General features: G+C 43.4%; 1 protein-coding gene across 1 annotated transcript in view; it reads right to left on the bottom strand.

Moving 5' to 3' along the window:
* Positions 1–13,452, bottom strand: part of SMC6 (structural maintenance of chromosomes 6) — an 869,177-nt gene that overhangs the window by 179,358 nt on the left and 676,367 nt on the right. The gene's annotated exons all lie outside the window — the stretch shown is intronic.

Raw genomic sequence — 13,452 nt, 5'->3', positions numbered from 1 at the left:
CAATAATAGCTAAATGAATAGTTAAAACAAATAGTTATATAGCAGATATGGCATTTAAAATTGTGCAAACATTGCTCTTAAAAATATTCATAAAAAATTCAAAATTAAGTATAAGGCTCACAACAAAAATTCAACTTTGTGTTTACCACATACACATAATAGGTGAAGTATATTAGTCAGTTATATAATATTATCTAACCCATAATGTTCTTGATTCTATGCAATGCTCCTAAATATTGCCAATAGTAACTAATGTGTAAGGCTCTGAGTAAGACCTTTAACTGTGTGTTTAACACATACGCATTGTCAAGTAAAAAATATTGTGACAGCAAAATGCCAATGTAAAAAATGTGTATCAAAAAAATCGTGTGCAAAAATTAGTGTACAAAAATTATTACTGGTCAAAGAAATAGGTTGATCTTCAAAAAAACATAATTTATGCTTACCTGATAAATTCCTTTCTTCTGTAGTGTGATCAGTCCACGGGTCATCATTACTTCTGGGATATTACTCCTCCCCAACAGGAAGTGCAAGAGGATTCACCCAGCAGAGCTGCATATAGCTCCTCCCCTCTACGTCACTCCCAGTCATTCGACCAAGGACCAACGAGAAAGGAGAAGCCAAGGGTGTAGTGGTGACTGGAGTATAACTTAAAAAATATTTACCTGCCTTAAAAACAGGGCGGGCCGTGGACTGATCACACTACAGAAGAAAGGAATTTATCAGGTAAGCATAAATTATGTTTTCTTCTGTTAAGTGTGATCAGTCCACGGGTCATCATTACTTCTGGGATACCAATACCAAAGCAAAAGTACACGGATGACGGGAGGGATAGGCAGGCTCTTTATACAGAAGGAACCACTGCCTGAAGAACCTTTCTCCCAAAAATAGCCTCCGAGGAAGCAAAAGTGTCAAATTTGTAAAATTTGGAAAAAGTATGAAGCGAAGACCAAGTTGCAGCCTTGCAAATCTGCTCAACAGAGGCCTCATTCTTGAAGGCCCAAGTGGAAGCCACAGCTCTAGTAGAATGAGCTGTAATTCTTTCAGGAGGCTGCTGTCCAGCAGTCTCATAAGCTAAACGAATTATGCTACGAAGCCAAAAAGAAAGAGGTAGCGGAAGCCTTTTGACCTCTCCTCTGACCAGAGTAAACGACAAACAGAGAAGACGTTTGTCGAAATTCCTTAGTTGCCTGTAAGTAAAATTTTAGAGCACGGACTACGTCCAGGTTGTGCAGTAGACGTTCCTTCTTCGAAGAAGGATTTGGGCACAAAGAAGGAACAACAATCTCTTGATTGATATTCCTGTTAGTGACTACCTTAGGTAAGAACCCAGGTTTAGTACGCAGAACTACCTTATCCGAATGAAAAATCAAATAAGGAGAATCACAATGTAAGGCTGATAATTCAGAGACTCTTCGAGCCGAGGAAATAGCCATTAAAAATAGAACTTTCCAAGATAACAACTTTATATCAATGGAATGAAGGGGTTCAAACGGAACGCCCTGTAAAACATTAAGAACAAGGTTTAAACTCCATGGTGGAGCAACAGTTTTAAACACAGGCTTAATCCTGGCCAAAGCCTGACAAAAAGCCTGGACGTCAGGAACTTCTGACAGACGTTTGTGTAACAGAATGGACAGAGCTGAGATCTGTCCCTTTAAAGAACTAGCAGATAAACCCTTTTCTAAACCTTCTTGTAGAAAAGACAATATCCTAGGAATCCTAACCTTACTCCAAGAGTAACCTTTGGATTCACACCAATATAGGTATTTACGCCATATCTTATGGTAAATCCTTCTGGTAACAGGCTTCCTAGCCTGTATTAAGGTATCAATAACTGACTCAGAAAACCCACATCTTGATAAAATCAAGCGTTCAATTTCCAAGCAGTCAGCTTCAGAGAAGTTAGATTTTGATGTTTGAAAGGACCCTGTATCAGAAGGTCCTGTTTCAGAGGTAGAGACCAAGGTGGACAGGATGACATGTCCACTAGGTCTGCATACCAAGTCCTGCGTGGCCATGCAGGTGCTATTAGAATCACTGATGCTCTCTCTTGTTTGATTCTGGCAATCAATCGAGGAAGCATCGGGAAGGGTGGAAACACGTAAGCCATCCTGAAATCCCAAGGTGCTGTCAGGGCATCTATCAGGACTGCTCCTGGATCCCTGGATCTGGACCCGTAACGAGGAAGCTTGGCGTTCTGACGAGACGCCATGAGATCTATCTCTGGTTTGCCCCAACGTCGAAGTATTTGGGCAAAGACCTCCGGATGAAGTTCCCACTCCCCCGGATGAAAAGTCTGACGACTTAAGAAATCCGCCTCCCAGTTCTCCACTCCCGGGATGTGGATTGCTGACAGGTGGGAAGAGTGAGACTCTGCCCAGCGAATTATCTTTGATACTTCCATCATTGCTAGGGAGCTTCTTGTCCCTCCCTGATGGTTGATGTAAGCTACAGTCGTGATGTTGTCCGACTGAAACCTGATGAACCCCCGAGTTGTCAACTGGGGCCAAGCCAGGAGTGCATTGAGAACTGCTCTCAATTCCAGAATGTTTATTGGCAGGAGACTCTCCTCCTGACTCCATTGTCCCTGAGCCTTCAGAGAATTCCAGACGGCACCCCAACCTAGAAGGCTGGCGTCTGTTGTTACAATTGTCCAGTCTGGTCTGCTGAATGGCATCCCCCTGGACAGATGTGGCCGAGAAAGCCACCATAGAAGAGAATTTCTGGTCTCTTGATCCAGATTCAGAGAAGGGGACAAGTCTGAGTAATCCCCATTCCACTGACTTAGCATGCACAGTTGCAGTGGTCTGAGGTGTAAGCGTGCAAAGGGTACTATGTCCATTGCCGCTACCATTAAGCCGATTACCTCCATGCATTGAGCCACTGACGGGTGTTGAATGGAATGAAGGGTGCGGCAAGCACTTTGAAGTCTTGTTAGCCTGTCCTCTGTCAGGTAAATCTTCATTTCTACAGAATCTATAAGAGTCCCCAGGAAGGGAACTCTTGTGAGTGGAACGAGTGAACTTTTCTTTTCGTTCACCTTCCATCCATGTGACCTTAGAAATGCCAGTACTAACTCTGTATGAAACTTGGCAGTTTGAAAGCTTGAAGCTTGTATCAGAATGTCGTCTAGGTATGGAGCTACCGAGATTCCCCGCGGTCTTAGTACCGCCAGAAGAGCACCCAGAACCTTTGTGAAGATTCTTGGAGCTGTAGCCAATCCGAATGGAAGAGCCACAAACTGGTAATGCCTGTCTAGGAAGGCAAACCTTAGGTACCGGTAATGATCTTTGTGAATCGGTATGTGAAGGTAAGCATCTTTTAAATCTACAGTGGTCATGTACTGACCCTCTTGGATCATAGGTAAAATTGTCCGAATAGTCTCCATCTTGAACGATGGAACTCTTAGGAATTTGTTTAGGATCTTTAAGTCCAGGATTGGTCTGAAAGTTCCCTCTTTTTTGGGAACCACAAACAGATTTGAGTAAAACCCTTGTCCCTGTTCCGACCGTGGAACTGGATGGATTACTCCCATTAACAAGAGCTCTTGTACGCAGCGTAGAAACGCCTCTTTCTTTGTCTGGATTGTTGACAACCTTGACAGATGAAATCTCTCTCTTGGAGGAGAGTATTTGAAGTCCAGAAGGTATCCCTGAGATATTATCTCTAGCGCCCAGGGATCCTGGACATCTCTTGCCCAAGCCTGGGCGAAGAGAGAAAGTCTGCCCCCCACTAGATCCGATCCCGGATCGGGGGCCCTCAATTCATGCTGTTTTAGGGGCAGCAGCAGGTTTCCTGGCCTGCTTGCCCTTGTTCCAAGACTGGTTAGGTCTCCAGTTTTGTCTGTAGCGAGCAACAGATCCTTCTTGCTTTGGGGCAGAGGAAGTTGATGCTGCTCCTGCTTTGAAATTCCGAAAGGAACGAAAATTAGACTGTTTGGCCTTAGGTTTGGCCCTGTCTTGAGGCAGGGCGTGGCCTTTACCTCCTGTAATGTCAGCGATAATTTCTTTCAAACCAGGCCCAAATAAGGACTGCCCTTTAAAAGCTATATTAAGCAATTTAGACTTAGAAGTAACATCAGCTGACCAGGATTTTAGCCACAGCGCCCTGCGTGCCTGAATGGCGAATCCTGAATTCTTAGCCGTAAGTTTAGTTAAATGTACTACGGCCTCCGAAATGAATGAATTAGCTAGTTTAAGGACTCTAAGCCTGTCCGTAATGTCGTTCAGAGTAGCTGAACTAATGTTCTCTTCCAGAGACTCAATCCAGAATGCCGCTGCAGCCGTGACCGGCGCAATGCATGCAAGGGGTTGCAATATAAAACCTTGTTGAACAAACATTTTCTTAAGGTAACCCTCTAATTTTTTATCCATTGGATCTGAAAAAGCACAGCTATCCTCCACCGGGATAGTGGTACGCTTAGCTAAAGTAGAAACTGCTCCCTCCACCTTAGGGACCGTTTGCCACAAGTCCCGTGTGGTGGCGTCTATTGGAAACATTTTTCTAAATATCGGAGGGGGTGAGAACGGCACACCGGGTCTATCCCACTCCTTAGTAACAATTTCAGTAAGTCTCTTAGGTATAGGAAAAACATCAGTACTCGCCGGTACCGCAAAATATTTATCCAACCTACACATTTTCTCTGGTATTGCAACTGTGTTACAATCATTCAGAGCCGCTAACACCTCCCCTAGTAATACACGGAGGTTTTCCAGCTTAAATTTAAAATTTGAAATATCTGAATCCAGTCTGTTTGGATCAGAACCGTCACCCACAGAATGAAGTTCTCCGTCCTCATGTTCTGCCACCTGTGACGCAGTGTCTGACATGGCCCTAATATTATCAGCGCACTCTGTTCTCACCCCAGAGTGATCACGCTTGCCTCTTAGTTCTGGTAATTTAGCCAAAACTTCAGTCATAACAGTGGCCATATCTTGTAAAGTTATCTGTAATGGCCGCCCAGCTGTACTGGGCGCCACCATATCGCGCACCTCCCGAGCGGGAGATGCAGGTACTGACACGTGAGGCGAGTTAGTCGGCATAACTCTCCCCTCGTTGTTTGGTGAAATTTGTTCAATTTGTACAGATTGACTTTTATTTAAAGTAGCATCAATACAGTTAGTACATAAATTTCTATTGGGCTCCACTTTGGCATTGCAACAAATGACACAGGTATCTTCCTCTGAATCAGACATGTTTAACACACTAGCAAATAAACTTGCAACTTGGAATACAATTCTATTAGAATATTATTAAAAACTTACTGTGCCTTTAATAAGCACAGAAGATTTATGACAGTTGAAAATTAATAAATTGAAGTAGTTATAGCCTCAATCCTTGTAAACAACACAACTTTAGCAAAGGTTTGATCCCATTAGCAAAATACAACTAATTCTGAAAGCAGAAAAAAAAAAAAAATTACAGAATAAACGTTTTTTATCTCAGTCAACTATAATCTCACAGCTCTGCTGAGAGAAATTACCTCCCTCAAAACAAGTTTTGAAGACCCCTGAACTCTGTAGAGATGAACCGGATCATGCAGGAAATACGAGCTGCTGACTGAAATTTCTGATGCGTAGCAAAAGCGCCAAAAAACGGCCCCTCCCCCTCACACACAGCAGTGAGAGAGAACAGAAACTGTCAGAAAAAAGATCAAGCAACTGCCAAGTGGAAAAATAGTGCCCAAACATTTATTCACTCAGTACCTCAGCGAATGAAAACATTCCAGCAAAAACGTTAAACATAATTTCTTAGTTATTAAAAAGTTTTATGTATTTCTTACAGTGTAATTCCAGTGAAGTACCATTCCCCAGAATACTGAAGTGTAAAGTATACATACATGACATTATATCGGTATGGCAGGATTTTCTCATCAATTCCATTGTCAGAAAATAAAAGCTGCTACATACCTCTATGCAGATTCATCTGCCCGCTGTCCCCTGATCTGAAGTTTACCTCTCCTCAGATGGCCGAGAAACAGCAATATGATCTTAACTACTCCGGCTAAAATCATAGAAAAACTCAGGTAGATTCTTCTTCAAACTCTGCCAGAGAGGTAATAACACACTCCGGTGCTATTTTAAAATAACAAACTTTTGATTGAAGATATAAAACTAAGTATAATCACCATAGTCCTCTCACACATCCTATCTAGTCGTTGGGTGCAAGAGAATGACTGGGAGTGACGTAGAGGGGAGGAGCTATATGCAGCTCTGCTGGGTGAATCCTCTTGCACTTCCTGTTGAGGAGGAGTAATATCCCAGAAGTAATGATGACCCGTGGACTGATCACACTTAACAGAAGAAATGTGAATTAAGAACAAAGATTGTGAAAAATGAAAAACCAAAAATTTACGAAAACATTGTGGTGTGTTCAAATAGTGACTTATATAAAATGTAAATAATACTCCAAAAAATAGTCCAACAGTGAAAACTTAATAGAAAAAATAATCCAACAATAAATTATAATAAGTAGTGTCTCTTTAAGAAAAAACAATAATCCTTAAAGTGTTGTGAATCCTAACAGCAATAGTTATGGTGATTTTCCAAGTGTTTTATACTGAATAGCAGTGTCAGTACTTGCTAGCCGTTTTCCAACCCAAAATTCTATCTTCTTGGCAAATATTTTGTTATAATCCCTGGATGATCCTTCTGTAAAAGAAAGATATGATGGTGTAGATTGTTTTTAGATCAATAGAAAATGAAATTGTGCTTACCAGTCGACGCGTTTCGGTCACAAAGAGACCTTTATCAAACATCAAATAATACTGAATCAAAGTATCAATGACCGAATCAGAGAACCCCCGCTTAGATAAAATCAAGCGTTCAATCTCCAAACAGTCAGTTGCAGAGAAACTAGATTTGGGTGTTGAAAGGGTCCCTGAATGAGAAGGTCCTGCCTCAATGGAAGCTTCCACGGCGGCAGAGAGGACATGTCCACAAGATCGGCATACCAAGTCCTGCAAGGCCACACAGGCGCGATTAGAATTACTGAAGCCCTCTCTTGTTTGATCCGAGCAATCACCCGGGGAAGGACAGCAAACGGTGGAAACACATAAGCTAGGTTGAACGACCAAGGCACTGTCAAGGCATCTATCAGTTCAGCCTGAGGATCCCTTGACCTGGATCCGTAACTCGGAAGCTTGGCATTCTTATGAGACGCCATCAGATCCTATTCCGGTCTGCCCCATCTGAGAATCAGAGTGGCAAAGACCTCCGGATGGAGTTCCCCCTCCCCCGGATGAAACGTCTGTCTGCTTAAAAAGTCAGCTTCCCAGTTGTCCACTCCTGCGATGTAGATTGCTGATAGATAACAAAAGTGGGCCTCCGCCCATCAAATTATCTTGGATACTTCTGTCATCGCTAAGGGACTCTTTGTTCCTCCTTGATGATTGAGGTAAGCCATAGTCGTGATGTTGTCCGACTGAAAGCGGATGAATTTGGCCGAAGCCAACTGAGGCCACACATGAAGCGCATTGAATATTGCTCTCAATTCCAGAATATTGATTGGAAGTAGAGACTCCGACTGAGTCCACACACCCTAAGCCTTCAGGGAATTCCAGACTGCACCCCAACCTAGTAGACTGGCGTCCGTTGTCACTATCACCCATGAGGGTCTGTGGAAGCACGTCCCTTGGGACAGATGATCCGACGACAACCACCAAAGAAGAGTCTCTTGTCTCCTGATCCAGGTCTATCTGAGGAGACAAATTTGCATAATCTCCATTCCACTGCCTGAGCATGCTCAATTGTAGCGGTCTGAGATGAAACCGAGCAAAAGGAATTATGTCCATTGCCGCCACCATCAATCCTATCACCTCCATGCACTGAGCCACTGATGGCCGAGGGTTGGACTGAAGGGTTCGGAATGTATTCAGAATCTTTAACTTTCTAACCTCCGTCAAGAAAATTTTCATGGATATGGAATCCATCAGAGTTCCCAAGAAGGGAACCCTTGTCTGTGGAATTCGCAAACTCGTTTCTAGATTCACCTTCCACCCGTAAGTCCTCAGAAAGGACAGAACCATGTCTGTATGAGACTTTGTCAGATGGTAAGACGACACCTGAATCAGAATATCGTCTAGATAAGGCACCACTACAATACCCCGCGGCCTGAGAACCGCTAGAAGGGACCCTAGAAGATCCTGGGTGCCACGAACTGAAAATGTTTGTCCAGGAAGGCAAACCTTAGGAACTGGTGATGATCCCTGTGGATAGGAATATGAAGATATGCATCCTTCAAGTCCACGGTAGTCATATATTGACCCTCCTAGATCAATGGCAGAATTGTTCGAATAGTCTCCATCTTCAAGGATGGAACTCTGAGAAAAATGTTTAGACTTTTTAGATCTAAAATAGGTTGAAACGTGCCCTCTTTTTTGGAAACCATGAAAAGATTTGAGTAAAACCCCTGCCCCTGTTCCAGTATTGGAATGGGATGAATAACTCCCATAGTAGAGAGGTCTTTCAGACAATGTAAGAACGCATCTCTTTTTACCTGGTCAACAGACAATCGTGAAAGAAGAAACCTCCCCCTTGGGAGAGAATTTTTGAATTCCAGTTGATACCCTTGGGACACGATTTCCAGTGTCCAAGGGACCTGAACATCTCTTACCCAAGCCTGGGCAAAGAGAGAAAGCCTGCCCCCTACTAGATCCGGTCCCGGATCGGGGGCCGCCCCTTCATGCTGTCTTGGTAGCAGCAGCGGGCTTCTTAGGTTGTTTACCCTTGTTCCAAGCCTGGTTGGGTCTCCAGAAGGACTTGGCCTGAGCAAAATTCCCTCCCTGTTTAGTGGAAGAAGAGGGGACTCCTTTGAAATTCCGAAAGGAACAAACATTATTTTGTTTACCCCTCAGTTTAGCTGTTCTATCCTGAGGTAGGAGATGACCCTTACCTCCCGTAATGTCAGAAATGATTTCTTTCAAGTCAGGCCCGAATAGGGTTTTTCCCTTGAAAGGAATAGCCAAAAGCTTTGACTTAGATAACATATCAGCCGACCAAGATTTTAACCATAACGCTCTACACGCTAAAATGGCAAATACGGCATTCTTAGCCGCCAATTTGGCAATCTGAAAGGCGGCATCCGTAATAAAAGAATTAGCCAGCTTAAGAGCCTTAATTCTATATAAAATTTCCTCTAAAGGAGTCTCAGTCTTAAGAGACTCTTTTAAGGCGTCAAACCAGAAGGCCGCCGCAGTGGTAACAGGTACAATGCAGGTCGTCGGTTGTAAAAGAAAACCCTGATGAATAAATAAGTTTTTTAGAAGACCCTCCAATTTCTTATCCATAGGGTTTTGAAAGCACAACTGTCCTCAATAGGAATAGTTGTACGCTTAGCCAGGGTAGATATAGCTCCCTCCACCTTAAATACTGTTTGCCAAGAGTCCCGAACAGTGTCAGATACGGGATACATTTTCTTAAAATTAGGAAAAGGTGAGAACAGGATACCCGGTCTGTCCCATTCCCGCGTAATAATTTCCGAGATTCTCTTAGGAACCGGAAACACATCAGAGTAAGCAGGCACCTCTAAGTATTTGTCCATCTTACACAATTTTTCTGGTGGTACCACAATAGAGTCACAATTATCCAGAGTCGCTAAAACCTCCCGAAGCAACAGGCGGAGGTGTTCAAGCTTAAATCTAAAGGACATGACGTCCGAATCCGTTTGAGGTAACACACTTCCCGAATCGGATAGTTCCTCCTGAGACAGAAGTTCCCTGACCCCCAATTCAGATCCCTGCGAGGGTACATCAGAAAAAGCCAACAAAGCATCAGAGGTCGCAGTATTCACATTGACTTCTGCTCTGCTGCCTTTGCCCTGTAACACTGGCAACTTAGATAAAACCCCTGTAAGAGTAGATGACATAACTGCAGCCATAACCTGCAGAGTAAATGAAGTAGACGAGGTTGAAGAACTCGGCGTCGCTTGGGTGGGCGTTAAAGGTTGTGACGCTTGGGGAGAATTTGGCGGCATACCCTGATTCTCATCAGACTGAGAATCATCCTTAGGCACTTTCCTTAAAGAAAATTTGCTCTCTACATTGTAAGGCCCTCTCAGTACATGAGGGACAAAAAGTAAGATGGGGTTCCACAATGGCATTTAAACACATAAAACAAATAGTTTCCTTAAGTTCAGACATGTTAAACAGACGAGCAATAGCAATAATATTCGTGTTATGCTTGATATATTGTACTCTGAAGTCAAAAATAGATAAAAAAAAATCTTTAAATAAAAAATGTACTGCGCCTTTAAATAATAAAAGCGCAACAATTTTTCTGTTATAAGACAAAACAATGTTTTCAGCAATAAAAAATGCCCCTATGTGCCCAAAATAGCTAAACGAAATTGCACCACTTATTAGGATATGGTATATGTCAATTATATAACAATTTATCAGTAATATTAATATATATTAATTTCTATTAATACCGGCCCCTGCACCTCGCAACAGCTCTGCTGCAGCGCCTACCTGCCCACAGATCACACTGAAGACAACGGTCACAAGTCTATCTGCACCTCCAGGTACAAAAACTGAGCTAGTCCCCACCGGAGCCTCAAAACCTTGCTGCCGTGCGGAAAATACACTGCGCGGAAGAAAGCGTGAAAATAGGCCCCCGCCCACCGTGGGCGTAAATCTTAGCCTTTACCGAGACTCGCATGGGTCGAAAAAAGTTAACATGTCTGTTTCAATATATAATAAGCCATGTGCCCTCTTATAAATACACAAGCGCAACACAGAGATATATCCCCTGTCAAGCTAGGCCCCCATCATAATAGAGGCCAGCAACCGCTCCCAGCGTCAGCCCATTGAAAGTTAAAGTGAAACACCAACACATTTTCAAATTAAGAAAATAAAAAAGAAATTCCGGGTACACCATTTCTTTTGACTATAGTGTATACTGATTACCCTCCCCAGATAGGGAATAATGTCAGCCTGTTCTGATGTATCAAGTCTCCCCAGAAACACAAGACTGAACATACTTCAATGCTGCTTGTAGCATGACACCGTTCTCCACACTGAAGATTTTTCTTTACACTACCTTCAGTTGCTCTGTGGAAACCGGAAAGGATCTTAGATAACGCTTGCTAAGATCATCAACATCAGGGCAGAAAAATAAAATGTCTCCACTCCTCTTGGGAAGTTATAGACTGACGATTTCTCGAGGAAAATAGTACTGGCACCATTTTAAAATAAAAAACGTCTTGATTGAAGAATCTAAACTAACACCTCATTTTACCTCTTCCTATCACTAACACAGGCAAAGAGAATGACTGGGTTGGGAGGGAAGGGAGGAGCTATATATACAGCTCTGCTGTGGTGCTCTTTGCCACTAAAAGGAGATTTAATCCAATAAGGATGAAATCCGTGGACTCGTCATATCTTGTAAAAGAAATAAAATTCATCCTAACCGGATAAAAAAAAAAAGACAGGCAACCCGAGGGTTAACGCCCAAGAAGAACGGAAACCCTGTTCTTCCAACAAAACTGGGAAGGATCTCAATAACAAGACTTAAAGGTGATTACGTCATCCCCCCATGTCTAACGAGGTGAGCCATTCAAAGGAGAAGACTGATGAGTCCGATAACCGAGAAGGATAGGGTCCCCAAACAGCTCAAAAACGTGTGAGTAGAACACGAAGGAGAGCCAGCCTGTAACGAAAGGCACAACACTCAGGAACAGTTACACCAGCAGGGAATTGCACATGCCCTCCTGTGGCCGAGAGACCTGGGGCAATCGGGCACAAACACAATTGCAAATAAACATCTGGGCTTTGAAGATGCGCAAGCACCAAAATCATGTAAAAGCGAAAACGTGCCACAACCTCCTGGGGGAACAATCCACCCTCCAAGGAGGAAAAAAACATAACCTGGGTTACCCGCATGTGTAGTAGTAGGAAACGGTAGGGAACTTGCCTCCCGGAGGACAGGGCCCCCTCGAGGCGGATGGCTCAGCAGTTCCTTGAATCCCCGAGCCCGAGGAACAAGGCGCTCTAGAACGGCCTAAAGAACATAACTGACTGACCTAAGACAATGGGGCCAATTCGCATTCTTCACAGGACGAAAAATCTGAATCAGAAAGTTGAACAATCTCAACATCAGCATCTTCCATAACTAATTTAAACGGCACCTGACACTCAAAATGGCTGAGGCACTCACCAGCTCCTATGTACCAAACACCAGTGGACTAGAATTCTCCATCGCCACACAGTCAGGAATGCGGAAATGGGAGAACAGAACGTAAACACGACCGGTCACAAGGTGAACCGTACAGTCCAAAAAAAGTGCGCCCCGACCGTAAGGTTGCGTCACTGCAAAAGGCGGTTATGTTCCAAAAGCCACAAGACCAGTTAACACTACACACAAGCAGGTTGAATCATATAACAAACATGATTAAAAACCTGCCTGTTCAAGAATCCCCCTCAGGAGATATTAACCCTTGATTCCAAGATACTAAAGGAGTCCCACTGAGACCCTGTATTTTTCATTTGATTTTGCAGGAACAAATGAGTTACAGTACATTCATGAAGAAGTAAAATGAAACAATCTAACCGGAATCTATGCTATGGAACAGGAATACGGCCCTTCAAGTGTGACGGGTAGTAGCCTCGCCTCCGCCATGGACTTGAGAAAAGAAAGCAGGCAGCGAAGCAAAGGTCGACAACGCTGATTGCTTGTGGATTTATTAAAGAAAGACTCTTCCTGCATCTCCGGACTCTAACTTTCATCCAATCCCTCACTGAGAGACAGAGGATTACTTAAAACTCCCGTCCCATGACGAAGAGTACTACCCTCCATAAGAGACGAAAACAAACTTGACACTTCTCTGCCAACCTCCTGGAAGGAAAGGCAAAGAATGTCTGGGGGATGAGGGAAGTGGGAGGAGTATTTAAGCCTTTGGCTGGGTGTCTTTGCCTCCTCCTGGTGGCCAGGATCTTATTTCCCAAAAGTTATGAATGCAACTGTGGACTCTTTCCATTTATGAAAAAAAGCAACATTTCATGAATGCTCCCTAAATCATAGCACAGGACACTTCTTTCATTGCCAGGGAACGGAGAGGATTTATGTAAGCAACTACCATGACATTGTCAGACTAGAATCATATGAAAGATTCCTTCTCAAGGTTCTGCCAACTCTGTAGATCCCTGAAGATTGCCCAGAGTTCAAGAATGTTTAATAGTTACAACACTTCCCAAGGAGACCAAACTCTACGGGACCCCTAGACTGTTCCCCTGGCTGTTGTCCCTTTTAATCCCAATCCAAACTGGTAAAAATAAGGCCCCCTGGTGAGATTGGCGAATTCCCCCCCCCCCAAGTCAAAGACTTTCATGTCTTGAGATCTAATAAGATCTTGTGAGAAAATACCTCATAGTCTCCATTCCACTGTTGCAACTGAAGCAGCCACAAAGAGGCCCCCAATTCCTTTGCATTGAGTAACGAAAGGGAAGGGATT

The sequence above is a fragment of the Bombina bombina genome, chromosome 4 (genome assembly GCF_027579735.1).
Source record: "Bombina bombina isolate aBomBom1 chromosome 4, aBomBom1.pri, whole genome shotgun sequence".
NCBI lineage: Eukaryota > Metazoa > Chordata > Amphibia > Anura > Bombinatoridae > Bombina > Bombina bombina.
This window is presented reverse-complemented; position numbering and strand designations above follow the sequence as displayed.